The sequence below is a fragment of the Haemaphysalis longicornis genome, unplaced genomic scaffold, assembly GCF_048455015.1.
Source record: "Haemaphysalis longicornis isolate Haplotype H1 unplaced genomic scaffold, Haemaphysalis longicornis Haplotype H1 scaffold_1, whole genome shotgun sequence".
NCBI lineage: Eukaryota > Metazoa > Arthropoda > Arachnida > Ixodida > Ixodidae > Haemaphysalis > Haemaphysalis longicornis.
The window spans coordinates 292775265-292790432 of record NW_027526203.1 but is presented as its reverse complement, the minus strand read 5'-3'; the positions used below and the strand labels follow the sequence as shown (position 1 = coordinate 292790432).

Here is a 15168-nt window from a genome sequence, read left to right as displayed (position 1 = left end):
ACCAGACTGTTGTTGTTTGTTAATTGGAAACAGGATGAACGATATAATGTTGGCTCGCTGAGAGCTGGTTATTTCAGCGCATTGTGTTTCGAAAATAGAAGCCATGACAGAAACACATTAGCTTAATACACACACCACATAAAATTATGATAGAAATAAAATGCGAACAATCATTTTAGCTTGAGCGCTCTTCAAAAGGCTCAACTAATCAAAGTACGGTTGCATGGGTACGGTTCAGGATACGATCGGCGCGTACGTAAGAGGTGATTTATGCATACGCCCGAGCAATGAGCAGAACCCACAGTTGACCAAATTGTGTTTAATGTTATGTTGCAAGTAGAATCTTAAAATTTTGATATTCTTTCAGCGAGAATCACAGTTTAAATGGGTGTGCGTTTCTGCGACGTCTTTCCGAAACCACGAAAATGAAAGCCACCACCCAAAAAATAGCGTAGTCAACACTCACATCGACTAACTGCTCGTTACGTCGCATGTGTGGTGCCATGTACACGTGGTTGATTGATTGTAGGGTTTAACGCGCCGACGCAACGCAGACGATGAGGCGCGCCGTAGTGGAGGGCTCCGTATTAATTTCGACCACCTGTGGATCTTTAACGTGCGCTGAAATCTCGTACACACGGGCATTTTTGCTTTTCGCCTCCATCAGAAAAGTGGCCGCAACGGCCTGGAATCGAAGCCGCGTCCTCGTGCTCAGCACCATGTACACTTGGTAAACTGTACTTAAATTATAGCCGACGGAGAAGGACTTCAGCAGGCTGTTAATAACTGTACCGAGCTCAAGGGGTGTAGTTCCGAGCGACGCTATCGATTTTCTCCGTTCTTTTAGCGTGCCGTTCTGTTGACTGTCCCTGTTTACATTTCGTGTTATACAGCGAGCAAACGCAATTTCAGCCCCAATTTTCGGTTCCGCTGCTCAGGAACTGCGTAGTTGGCTTTTGCGTCATTTCTCTTAAGCTAACCTCGTTAATTGGAACGAACATGCTTGTGGACAATGTAATTTCAGCTAATAGAGCTAGAAGTTATTGCAGATTATGAAACCTTATTGTTATCAAAATCACACATCGTATCGATAGCTTGCACTGACCTCACCGTAGCGGCCGTGCTGGTGCACTGTGTGCACAGTCGAAGGCGGTGAACTTATCTGGGGCTCTCATCTCGAGAAGCGCTGAGAAAGCTGTGGGCAGTGCCCCGAAGAGGACGGTGGCGATTATACATGTGCAAGCTATTTATTGAGTGAAATGAGAACTGAGCCTTCTTGCTTTAAACGCAGTGAGGGGGCTTGGAAAATTTCACAGCGATATTTTCTGTTGTTTCCTGTGAACATGTCACACGGCTTAGCCACGCGTCAATGATTTATGCGGGGAAAGGGTTCTTAGTCGCACTAAACAACAGTTACTCAATTAAAAAAAAACTTAGTGAACCTTGCCCTACGCCTTGTGACCGCCAAGCGAATGGCTATGGAAACGTACTGCCTCTTTCGGAGACCTGATGCTGCCTCCTCTTTACATACGTGGCCCCTCGCATCAGTAGGGTGCTGCCCGCATTTTGACCCATTATACTGAGGCTTTCTTCTGAATTGGGAGATGTTGCGCTAACCCCACTGCATCGGAAGATAAAGTGTCGATACCCTTAAAACTCACACACACCTACCACCAACCGTTTAGATCCATGCCATTCTCCCTTGTGGTCACGGCCATGCAACTATTTGTGGTTAGACGCCCTGGGCATGGTTAGATTTTGGCGTGTAGGCCGAGGATCACGCTGACATTAGCAGAATTGGACAGAAAACAAGGGACACCCAACCGCGCAAGAGCTGAGCCCTTTCAGCCGATAAATATTCCACGTCCGATTTTTGCGACTGAACGGGAGCATAGTGTATGCCATGAGTGGGCGTCACAGATAGAAAAGATACATTTAGGATAACTGCTCCCTCAACCCGTAGGCCGAACCGTCATTAGCCGCGACTGCATGGCCTTCAGGAGCATCATGCTCGGGACTTTGTGCGCTTGCTGAGCGCGGGGCGTGTGGAGCACGTTTCATGGTCGCCATAAAAATTGTGAGCGTGGGCGGAGAACGCCTTCTAACGGGCTTCCTTGCGTAGAGGGCCGAACGTACCTTAGTGATGACTTAGGACAGAAGTACATAATGCGAGCACGTGCCTCGGGCCGCAGGAGCGCGATTCGGCGGAATAAACTGCGCAAACGAGTGTCATAACGACGCTAACTACAAGGGCGTGGGTTATCCCTGTTTTCTCTTTCTTGTTTACATATGCGGGGTACCTGCTTATAAAAGGAGCGAAAGTTTCTGATCTTCGCTTCGGAGAACTGACTTTAACAGTGATTCAGCCAAGCCCGTGTGTGCAGTCAGCCTGTTTCCCGTTTCTGCAGCTTACAGTTAAGCTTCCCTGTTTTCTTTCTATATTTTATCAGGAAATCTGTCAATTCGTGCTTGACTTTGTGTATGTGCGTGCGTTGGAGTGCGTATGGGCATATGTGCGTGCGTGCGTGGGCGGCCACTGAAACACACCGCAGTATACTGTTACTAAAAGCGATTAAAAAAGAGCGATGTTATTCAGTTCAACACTCGCCCTTCGCTAGTGAAACGTTCCGTATATACAGGAATTATGGGAATGCGGAATCCATACAGAGTATTACGCACCCAGGCGTAACTAATCCAGATAATCTGTCCAAACCAAAGAGTGAAATTATTTCATAATGGAAACGTTTGACACAGTTTTCGTGTTTCTCTCGCAATTGAAATATAGCGCCGTATGTTTTCAGTGTGTTTTTCGTATACTCCGTATACGCTGAATTCATACAGACCATGGTTTGGTGTTTCTGTCGGTCGTACTGAGATAAAACCCGTGTAAAAATGTTTTAACGACATACCTTATTCTATTATTATGTGTTTGCGGACACACCGCCCGGGCTTTATTCTGGCGGTGTGTCAACAAAAGTAAAACTTTTGCGTTGTCATATTTCCGTACATACGAAAAGTTTCAGGAGGGTTTCTAGGCATTTCTGCGAACGTTACTACACATTGGGATATTAACGCTACTTTTAACTACAAAATGTTCTTATATAGGAGCCCAGCCTTCGGACTTTGATTTCAGTATACTTAGCAGCTATTTTCGTGTGTTTTTTACGCAAGGTCGGATACCTTCGTCTAATAATTTTTGTACGCCGCGTGTCCGATTGCATGGCGTTTCGTCGAATCTCCAGATGCAAACGCCGCCGTAAACTTACGCTACAAAAACATGGCGACTTCACTGGAAATTGGAGGATCGGAGTCCCGATGTGGCACCGCGCGATGAGTCATACAGTTCCCGCGGCGCCCGCGCTGTGTTGTATCTCCAGGGACCACGTCCGTCCTTTCGCCGGCAAGAAGGTTCTATCCCCTTGTCCATCTTTCGGCGGAGTGACCTTTAAGGGAGGACATCAAATAGACCGCCAACAGAAAGCAAACAAAGAACCCCGTGAGAAATGTGATTGTGTTGGAAGCGTCTATAAAGCTATCCCAGTTCCTCGGCTCAATCTGCCCGCTCCCCGTTTGTAGATAAAGCTGCCGCTGGCCGCCAAAAGTCTTCCAATTCCCTGCTCTTTCCCATCCGCTTTGTCTGCAGCCAGCTGCAATAAACGCGCGCGGTTCCCATCACGTCATCGCCGACCGCAGTACCGACCTCGGTCGCGCGCAGCCTTGTATGTATCTTCGTACAGGAGCCTAGGACAGCCATATCTTTATTCGGGTTCACATTCATAATGTGCTTAAACTATAGGTGTAATGTATGCAAACGAAAGCTTCGCGTCCTGCCTGCTCGGGTGTGTATTTTTTTCCCTCTGTGGACTACACTGAGCGTGTGCCACAGCGCGCGGAATTTCCCATGACACCCTTGTGTACGGACGCCGAGGGTTTTTTTTTTCTTACTTTCAGCCTTTCACTCCGGCATCTTACAAGAAGGTGATTACTGTTATGCCCACAGTGTTCGGTACGTGCGACAATAATAGTCGTGGTTATCCGTGTGCTTGGTTATTACTTTCTAAATGAACCGCGCTTGGTCGTTAGTAAGGCTAGCCCCTTCAGCGTTCATTAAAGTTTTCTCTCTCTCTTTTAATATTCGAAGCTTACTAATGTTTAACAAGACCGAATGAAGAAATAAGTATGTTCAGAAATTTAAATAAATTCCGTTGTTGCGTACTAATAAATAAATAAATAAAAAATAAATAAATAAATAAATAAATAAATAAATAAATAAATAAATAAATAAATAAATAAATAAATAAATAAATAAATAAATAAATAAATAAATAAATAAAATGTTTCTATAACGCCCACCTTACAGAAACAATCCCGATTTTTAGAAAATTACGCGTTTTATCAAATTACTCAATAACTAAACACCCGATTGGTTCGTACACCCGATTCGTTTTTGCCTGAAAATTCTGCCCATACAGTTGTCCAAAAACCAATTTCAGGATTTTGTGCTAACATGCGTATTGAGATGCCAGCGGGATTTTTTACCTTACATCTCTCTCGACGTGAAATTCAGTTCAATTTTCTCGCGTTCGCATAGCTCTCGCCCTCTGTCGGGAGTTTCTGCACCCATGCTGCTGACCACAAGTAGCCCATGCTATTTATCATAAAACTGTGACTGATGAGTACCCTTCGTACCTACTGAGATGACGCTTCCCATGGGTAAGTAGTCGTTTGAGCGCACCATCTTGGTACAATTTGTTTCGGGATAGTTCCAATAAAACACGAGTTCCAGCCTTTTCCCATTACTACACGCTTCCAGAAGAAGCCCATATATTGACAGCACGCGGGAGTTCCTATTGTGTACAACGTCACAGTGAACTACCTAATTATGACAAGAAATAACGGAACAGGTGTTATGCCCGTTAGTGTCATTAGTGTAGTGCCCTCCCCGCCCCCCGCGTGCGCGCTTTAAGAGGGTTCGGATCCCACCTGGCGGGCTTCTTTATCTGTTTCTATGACCTACCACAACCTCCCCTTTGCTTTCCGAGGTTTTCTTGACTGCCAACTCTTATTTCTGTCTTATTTCCAGCGAGCCCCTCATTTCCCATTCTGATTCGCTATATATATATATATATATATATATATATATATATATATATATATATATATATATATATATATATGATATATATATGATATATATATATATATATATATGATATATATGCTGTGCCACCGAACCGGTCAGTGCCAGTTTCGAGATGTACCCAGTGAACCTTCAAGGAGCCATCAAGTCGGCCAGCCAGACGGATGAAGAGTGGGCCATCCAGCAGATCTTCACCGGGCTTGAAAGGCACAGGCTCCGAAAAGGAGCTAGTGCTCAGTAGGGCTGCGAAAGGAGATGCAACGTTAAGCCGCGTTGAGGCGGAGCCGTAAATCGGCTCCCGCATACCTCAGGATCGCTGTCAATAAAGTCTTTTTCAATAAAATCCAATATATACAGTGTGCCCCAGCTATCATGCACCAAGATTTAGAAAAAGAGTAATGGCGTAACTCGAAGAAATCCCAGTGCATAATGTTTGCAGTACTGTGGAGAAGCGAGCAGCATTTTTGTCGTTAATGAGACTTAACTAATTAATTGTAAATAATTATCTAACTCGAGAAGTACTGCCCTAATCACTAAAGGGTCAATGAGGCACTTGTAGATACCCGCGATGAGCCTCTAAGTGCGATATTTTCAGCGACGAACTAATTGCGTGCACAGTTATTCTGACTGATAAAGAAAACCTGCGAAATATGAAAAATACCCCGAAATATACCCATCCACTTTCTTTCTGTCTTTCCAAATTATCTGATTCAATCACCTACCCCATCCTCCCCTTTGCTTTCCGAGGTTTTCTTTACTGCCAACCCTCATTTACGTCTTAATTCAACGAGCTCCTCATCTCCTCTTCTGATTCGCTATATATATATATATATATATATATATATATATATATATATATATATATATATATATATATATATATATATATATATATATATATATATATATATATATATATATATATATATATAGCGTTAAAACTTCACAAGTGTGACCGCAGGAGCTGCTCAGTGGCTAATCCGTTTGCTGCTGACCACAAGTGGCCTCGATCTCCCTTCCCCACGTCCATTTTTCTGTAGTAGATGGAAATAGAGAGCGTCCGTGTATCGAGATTTTGATCTACGTTTAATATCACCGGCTGGTTAAAATAAGTCTGCCGGCCTGCAACATAAGCTGCGCCTCGGAGCAGAGATATAGCACGGGGTACCAAATGCGCCAGCTTTTTAAAAAAGATGTGTTTACACGGAAAACAACAAAAAAGAAAAGGCGAATCACGTTGCTTTAATATATTACCGTACTTACCCGATACTAACGCACCCCGATTATAACGCGCACCCGATTTTCCTGGCAAAAAAACCCCGAAAAAACTGCACCTCCGATTGTAACGCGCACAGAACTTTGTGACCCAGACAAACGAATGCGAGAGAAACGGGCGATTTATTTCCCAAAGTAATATCACTCCTGGTTGCTCTCCGCTGACCACAACATCTTGTCCTCGGTGCCGTCAAGTGCATTCGTGATGCCACACTTCTGGATGAATGTTCAACCATGGTCGATGGCATCGTGGCCCACGCCTCGCACGCCCATCCCGCGAGCGTCTCCAGAGCCGCACGGTTCAGCCGATTGCTCGTTTTGAACGCGTGAGAGCCGCTGCTGCCATTGCTGTTATCAAGCGCACAAGTGGAACGATTTGACGATTTGTGTGAACGCTGATAGAAAAGCCTAGGCGCCTGTGCTTCCTGCGTCCGAAAAATTCATGCTAAAAGCTTTGGCACCATCTTGAGATGGCGATGGCGATGGGTGGGACTAAAGTTCCGCTGTTTCGGCAGTTTCGGTTTCGTATCTGATTCTAACGCGCACGCGATTTTTCAGGCTATTCTTCCGGAAAAAAAGTGCGCGTTAGAATCGGGTAAATCCGGTACGCAAAAAGTAAGTAAAACCGAACAAGTAAAAAAAGCACCAAAACGTGGATATTTCTCTATACCTTTCTTTGCCCTGCCTTTCACAACCAAACGTATCCTCCATACGAAGGAAGTGAGTTTCTTGGTAAGTTTTTGAGGGCAGTACAGTGGACAAGTTCTGTTTTTTACAGATACAAATAACAACAGATATGTCAGGGAAAACTGTTAAGGTGCGCACTTAATCCCTTGGCAACAAACTGCAGCCCTGGACCTTGTCTTGGAAGCAGAAACAGTAATAAAGCATATGACACGTGCAGAAAGGCAGGCCGGTTTCCTCCCACTGTCCCATTCGCCCAGCGATAATCTTTTCTGCTTGTTCTGCAGCTTTGTCTCTTTCAGATCTGCTTTTTTTTTCGAAGGGGCACTTGTACTGACTGCCCAACTCGCTACATTACTTCTACTGCTACTCGTTCCGGAGGGGAGTACTGGTGTGGACGAATGAAAGAGCGCCTGCCCAAAAAAGTCCCCTCTCGTGCTCCGCGCGTCCAATTTCCCTTTCATTTTGTAATGGTATAATCTTTTATGAGATTCCGCAATGTAGCACACGGAACGATGGCGGGGGGTCAGGCGGTACGATGACATACTGACTGTAATGCACACATCCGGTCTAGCTATCGGAAAAGGAATTGAAGTGGTCAGAGAAATATTGCAGTGACTGAGCGTTAACTGATGCTTACTTTTAACAAAAGTGTGGCTAAAACATTCGATAACGTGACAGCTAACAAATTATTCAGGGTGACCAAATAATCTAATTCATTGGTAGTATTTATGTGCCTGTGGTAGGATTTTTCTGTTTTGTTACAAATATAAAAAATGTGCGCCATTGGTATTAAGCACTGGTATTTGAAAGCGCCAGTACGCAGGCCTAAATTTAAGGCTTCAAGGTTACCGTGATGGGAGATCCCATAGCGACGATTGCGATTTCAACAAAAAAGGAAACGGCAGAAAATATATCCCACCGTCACATCTCTTGGCGGTGCCTTTATGAATAGTCGCTAGGATAGGACAACATAATGGCTGGGCGAGAAAGTAAGTGGTAAATCGTGGCCAATTCATCTGTTTTTCTAATATCTCGTAATGGTTTAAAGTTTGCTTTGCAATTGTGGCACTGCCCTTAGGGAACAGCATTATTTTGAATTTTTGTTTGTATTTTGATTTGACTGTCGTTTTAAACAACTAAATGTGTTTTCTAATTTCAGTGATAATTCAACTAACGAACCGGTTCGGGAGCAGGTTCAAGCTCCCGAACCGGTTTGCGAACCGGTATTTTTTTCGGTTCCACACATTCGGTTCCACATATATATATATATATATATATATATATATATATATATATATATATATATATATATATATATATATATATATATATATATATATTCCAGTTTTCCCTTCTCCATCGTCTCCCGAACAATTCGTTTCTCGCATCGCACATTGCCGCCAGCTTGCTCGCATGCGCACTCAAGCCAGTCAACAGGACCGCAAACAGCGCTATGACACTGCTCATCAATCTGTTTCCTTCTCCCCTGGTGATGAAGTCTTGATCTTGACACCGGTTCGCGTTCCAGGCCTCTGCGAGAAATTTTTCCACCGCTTAGTGTGAGCTTTGTTTGAGGCTACAGCTTGTCTGCCACCGTAGGTAGCCATTGCTCACTATCATCACCACTGGCTTGAGGTGATCACTTCTTCATTCCTTGCACATACTCATCATCATGAACGATCCCGCTTCATCGGAGATCACCATCAGTGCTTGGGCTTGGTCGCCATCTTGAGTTCTTTTCCACTCGCCTCCGAATAAAGGAGCTACGAAGCCAGGGTCTGGTCGCCTCCTATCTACGGCCTCACAATATATATATATATATATATATATATATTAATATTGTGATGCGGGTTTATTGTCTTGACAGCGGAAAGTAGGACGGGCACTCAGAGTGGCAGAGCCGGCAGGATGTCTCGTGCCCTCCACAAGCTTCACGCCGATGACGATGCCGCTGCGGTGGCCCACCCTGTTGCCTCGTCGTCATCTGTACAATCCGAGTGGTCCTTGAGTGGGCGTACGCCAATCACAAGGACAATGCTGACTGTTGTGGCTGCGTAGCCTATCCGTTGTTCGTTAGTGCTCGCATGGTGGCTGCGCGCCGCTTTTTCGCCTTTCGCACTACAATATATATATATATATATATATATATATATATATATATATATATATATATATATATATATATATATATATATATATATATATATATATATATATATATATATATATATATTGTAACGAGGAAGACTTGCCACCATCGGCGTAACGCTATCAGCGCAGCTACACAGCCGTGAAGTTGGAAGAACAGCCAGCGGAGCGTATTACCTCATGCTACCTGCATCATCATCATGGCAAGACTCAAGATCATCATCACCAGTCTGTGGTCTCGAGAGCTGAGCGCGCACGGCAGAACCCCTTCGGACTCAGCTGAGCCTCTCTGCGTTTCAACGCCTTGCTGCCGTCCTGCCAATAAACCTCCCCATAATATATATATATATATATATATATATATATATATATATATATGTGTCTGTGTGTGTGTGTGTGAGTGTGTGTGTGTGTGTAGCGAATCAGAAATGCGAAATGAGGGGCTCAGTGGATTCTGATTTTAAAAAATTCTTCATTTCTTACTATGACGTAACGCATTTCCCCCTTAGCATTCCGAGGTTTTCTTGACTGCCAACCCTTATTCTATATATATATATATATATATATATATATATATATATATATATATATATATATATATATATACAGAAAGAAATGCCGGCAGTCTGCAACGCCAAAGAAGACATAGGGGAATGGTTGGACCATTTGTTACCGTTAGTGACGTTACGTTATTATTACTTTTTATTAATTAGATGATAAAGAAAGAAAGAAAAACACGCGCCCAGAGTGGGGACCGAACCCACGCCTTTCGATTAGATCTCGAATGCCTTACCAACTCGGCTATCTGGGCGACTGTGTGCTCCTTCACTTTCTGGGGTACTTATATTTACTACAACTGTATCTGACGCTTGAGGGTGGTAGCCAGCGCCACTCAGACTACACGGGAGAAGGGGACCTTCTTTTCAACCCCCGGGGCGTGACGCGAACGTCTACAGCCTGTCATAAGCGGGCAACTGGCGGGAAACCCTCTTATGCTACCTTGGCATCAAGGCTGCCAGAACCGAGGCCCTCGCTAAGCTTTCGCACGATAATAGGGTTTAGAAATGAGGGGCTCGTTAGGAAATACAGAAAGAAATGCCGGCAGTCTACAACGCCAAAGAAGACATAGGGGAATGGTTGGACCATTTGTTACCATTGTTATATATATATATATATATATATATATATATATATATATATATATATATATATATATATATATATATATATATATATATATATATATATATATATATATATATATATATATATATATGTATATATATATAGAGAGAGAGAGAGAGAGAGATCAGAATGGTAAATGAGGGGCTCGTTTAATATAGGCAGAAATAATGGTTGGCAGTCAACAATGCCTCGGAAAGCAAGGGGAGAATGCGGTAGTTCATTGAAACAGATGAATTTTGAAAGACAAAAATGGAGAAAAAATTCCCGCCAGGTGGAATCCGAACCCACGACCTCCAGAAATACGCGTCTGGTGCGATGACCACTACACTACCGGCGGGGCTGTTTTGCCTCCACATTCTCGGGTATTTATGTTAAGGTATTTTTGTTTTCTGGGCTTGGGTCTGGTAGCCAACGCCACTCGGACTATTCGGGTAGTCCAAGTGGCGCTGGCTACCCGCCTGCTCTCTCTCTTTCTCTCTCTCTCTCTCTCTCTCTCTCTCTCTCTCTCTCTCTCTCTCTCTCTCTCTCTCTCTCTCTCTCTCTCTCTCTCTCTCTCTCCTCTCTCTCTCTCTCTCTCTCTCTCTCTCTCTCTCTCTCTCTCTCTCTCTCCCCCACCGAACACTGGCCTGTTTGGGCTCTCCTTTTTTGTTATTTGTGCGCGTAAGAGCCTTTTGACGACTGGGGTTAGGCGAGCAATAATATTCAGTTGTTGGCGGCCGTCCGATGATCCGGATTTGACGACATGGAAGACCTTCTCGTCTCTTAACGTACCCGGAATATTCCCCTACCTAACCACTGGCACTGAGGGCGCAGATCACCTACAGGTGATCTGCACCATCACCACAGAGTTTGGCTCGTCATGTGGACTGCTAGGGATGCACATGTATACGTAATGTGCTGCTCAGAGCGCGCTGCTGAGCGGACGGCACTGGTCTAAGCGGTGCGAAAGTTGGCAGCTCCACACACCACTCTTGGCCACTTAGGGTTCTCCAAGACAACATTGGATGCTGCATAGAGAGGTTTGGCACCTTCTTCGTAGCTTCCTTCGGGATACGGGACTGGTGAATTCATGGTGAAGTGGCCATATTATTGACTCATTAGGTGGCGCTCGGGTGGAGCAATTGCTGGCACATCTTGCCAGGCTAACGCCGCCTCATGCAACAAGAAAACCACCATCACCAACATTTCCGCTTGTTCTAATATGAGTTACAAGGCCTGCAGTTACCTGAAATCATGCTATATGGTTATACTGAATCTACGTTTCCCTGTCCTTCATGTTCTATATACATTTGTAACAGTTAGGAGTGAACTAATTTCAACCCCTGACAAAAATTCAGTATCCCGGAAATACCTACTTCGTTTACAGCTGCGCGTAAAACTTCTCTCGGTTGCTTTTGCTAGCTGCAAGTGAACTTGCAGCGTCTGTTTTCGTAAACCGGGCCGACCGCAGTTCCCAGGCGGCGTTGCCAGCAGACCTGCAGTAACTGTGAACCGTGCCGCTTCGTTGTATATACGGGCGCAAAGCTCGTACTTTATGGTCAGGAACCTTGTGTTACGACTTTGCCCTCTAAATAGAGAGCGTCGGAGCTGCAATCGGTTTCCCTTAGTGAGAAAAAGGTGCCGGTCAACACGCCTTTCTTAGTGCTCTGTGTCTGACCGCGTGATGAACGGTGCCGGTTTCTCGAAACTGAGAGGTTCTGTGAACGTTGTTCTGAGCAAAAGTAATTTGATATGAGAAGCACTTCCTAATTAACCCACGCTTTCTTCCTCTTTTACACCGATGTTTTGGGGTCGCTTTTGAAGCCCAATTCCATTCAGTGGTTTCAGTCCCACCGTGTGGTTGCAGAAAGTCACTACATTAACTCTCGTTCTAAAGCAGTTCCAATAACCTACCTTGTGTTTGGCCGCACTATATGTGCGCCAATTTCTATTAAGCTAGTTAAAGTAGAAGTTCCTTATATAGCAGCTTTAAAACAATGTTGATTTCTCGTTATTTCGCGCTTACCGGAATAAGTTGTTGTGTGTTGGGAAAATGTACGTGGCGTGGGCTTTACTGAAGCGCCCGCTTTAAAACAATCTATGTCACATTCATGCTCCAAAAATAAACTACCACAGGGCAAGATTTCACCACGCTGGGTTCGTTATCAATGCTCGTACAGTCAAACCCGGCTTTATCGAACCCGGATAGAGCGAATTATGCTCTATATCGAACAAAAAAAATTCAGTTACGGAAATACATGGGAAACATATTCCTTATAACGAAGTTCACACCCGATATATCGAACTCCGCGCGCCTGGAATGGCCGCCGAAATGCATGGTCTCGGAGCGGCGATTGAGATGTGGATTGGCCGCGACCACGGAGCAAGAGACGCGACTGGGACATTGCGCTTTGCACGGAGCGACGTGACGGCCGACACTTTCCGTAACTATTTCCGACGCGTGGGACTTACGACGGAACCCGCCCAGTCAGCGAGTCCGGACCAAGACAGCAGCATCGGTGAACTGTGGAAGAGCTCACCAACGTTGCCGTTGATGTCGCGAGTGAAAGCCGTCCGATGCTTATAGTGAAGCGCTTTCCGCAGTCGATGTGCTCCGCCAATGCTTCCTCGATTTTGGAGAACGCAGACTCGTACTGCTCCAAACAATGTTTCGTGTAGAGAATGCCATGCTAGTTGTAGCCGCCAAAACGAAAGTGAAAACAAAAATCACTGCTTTTTCTTGCAAAGTAGGCGGTTAAGGCGGAAAGAAGCTTTATTAATTGCAATAAATGGATTATTTTGGGTATGGTTAATGGCTACTTTACTGTGTTCCTTTCTGCATGCGAGGATGGTGGAGTTGAGGAGGGGGGGCTACCACGCAATGCGAACTCGTAACAATAAGCTCGTTATAGGCGGGTTCGGCTATATCGAACTATTGGATATATCGAACAAATCGCGGTGCATATTGCAGTTCGCTATAAACGGGTTTGACTGTAATCGCAGTTTCAAAAGCGCTGTTTGTTTCGCACCGCTTTGGGGACGAAAACACGCTTCCGCATACCGTAAGTTGAATGTAAAGCGTATGGTGTCGAAAAATAGCTGTAATTTTCATTCTGACCCGCATACACTAAAATGTCCTACATCGTTTCAGGCCGATGAAAGGGGTCTGTCTATAAGCGCCCGAAAGGTCATTGATGAGTCCTTTAAAATTATCTTTTTCAAGATTGTACGTGGCCTTTGGTTCACGTGCGGGTGAACGCCGGCGTTCTCCTCTGTACATGCTCATGCAAAACATTTCTAATCATTTTCCTAATCCGAAACGAGGTGCCATAATTACTGTCAACATTTAATTCCCCCATGAAGCGCGTTCCCTCATGAGTGCATGAAGCGCAGATACGAACATCGGACTTGTGCGCGCGAGTTGTGCTATCTGAGATTAAAATATCAAGCGGCATTTAATTTTCCATTTCATGATCTCTTAGACTTTCCTACAGAGAGGTCAGTTAATGCTCTTGGGTAAGAGTTGAAAACTTTTTTTGATTTGCCATATAATGCCCTTCGACACTCTCGCCTAGGCAAAAGAGTTGAAAGCTCATTTTTGCTCCGGCAGCAGGTTTTGCCAAAAGTACATTTTTTCGATGCGAAATAAAAGAAGTTTTCAATTGTGTTAGTATTTACGCACGAGCTCATAGTATTTTCCTCACCGTGGTGAATTTGTGGCCTGCTGAGAAGCCAGATACCGCGCCTGGTCAACTAGGAATTAATGGAGGGGTTTTGAAGGGATGCACGCTTTAAAGAGCCGTTAATGAGCAGCGGTATTTACTGGACCGCATTCTTGATTAAATCACTAATGGTGGCACGGATCATGTATATTCCCCTTGGAATCTAATATATGGGTATTCAAAGCAAGCCCTTCACATGCAGCGCGCGCTCCACCGCTCCCTCAAAACTAACATTACAGTTATAGCTACAGTGAGATCTCCAGGAAACCAGAAATGTTCAGTGCACTTGCTTCTATACCTCCTTGGATGTCCTGGATATCAGATCAAGCAAGCGGCGCCACTGTTGCTAGGGGTGCAAGCAGCTGCTGGCGGCGCAGTGAGAGAGGTAGAGAGAGAGAGAGATGGGGGAAGCAGGTATACCAGCATGGAGTTAAGCTTAACATTACGCTTAGAGGTCTAGCGTCGTCAAACGGTACCAGCAGCTTGACGTAGAAACCGTTGCGCTGACAGCGCCCGTGGCAAAATAGCTATACCATGAACATTCCGAATTTAAGCAATGTTTCAAGTTGGCTCCGATGGATAAGCCGTGTTAAGAAGTCTTTTACGAAATTAAGGAAGATAAGCGATGAATTTCGTCTCAAATGCAGGTTTCTCTGAGCGTCAGAGCTTCCAAGCGGGAGCAACGAAAGGATTGCAAGATTAATGTGCGTGTGTGTGTGTGTGTGTGCGCGTTTGTGTGTGTGTGTGTGTGTGTGTGTGTGTGTGTGTGTGTGTGTGTGCGTGCGTTTGTGTGTGTGTGTGAGAGAATGTGAGTGAGTGAGTGAGTGAGTGAGTGAGTGAGTGAGTGAGTGAGTGAGTGAGTGAGTGAGTGAGTTAGTGAGTAAGTGAGTGAGTGAGTGAGTGAGGGCGAGCCAGCCGCTTCACAGGCGGTCAATTCGACTTTTCGCAGAAAGCTGAGGCAGCCTGTGAGCCTATCCAAAAACAGAGATGGTGCTACGCTACCAAACGCGGCATCTGTCTAATCAAACGGCG

At 44.8% G+C, this 15168-nt stretch overlaps 1 protein-coding gene and 1 non-coding gene across 9 annotated transcripts in view; one reads left to right on the top strand and one right to left on the bottom strand.

The window, feature by feature from the left end:
• The window catches only part of Cac (calcium voltage-gated channel subunit cacophony), a 906370-nt gene that overhangs the window by 466295 nt on the left and 424907 nt on the right, over nucleotides 1-15168 (top strand). The window lies entirely within an intron of this gene.
• Nucleotides 9990-10061, bottom strand: Trnar-ucu (transfer RNA arginine (anticodon UCU)). The gene has a single exon. It is a non-coding gene; the product is annotated as a tRNA-Arg (tRNA).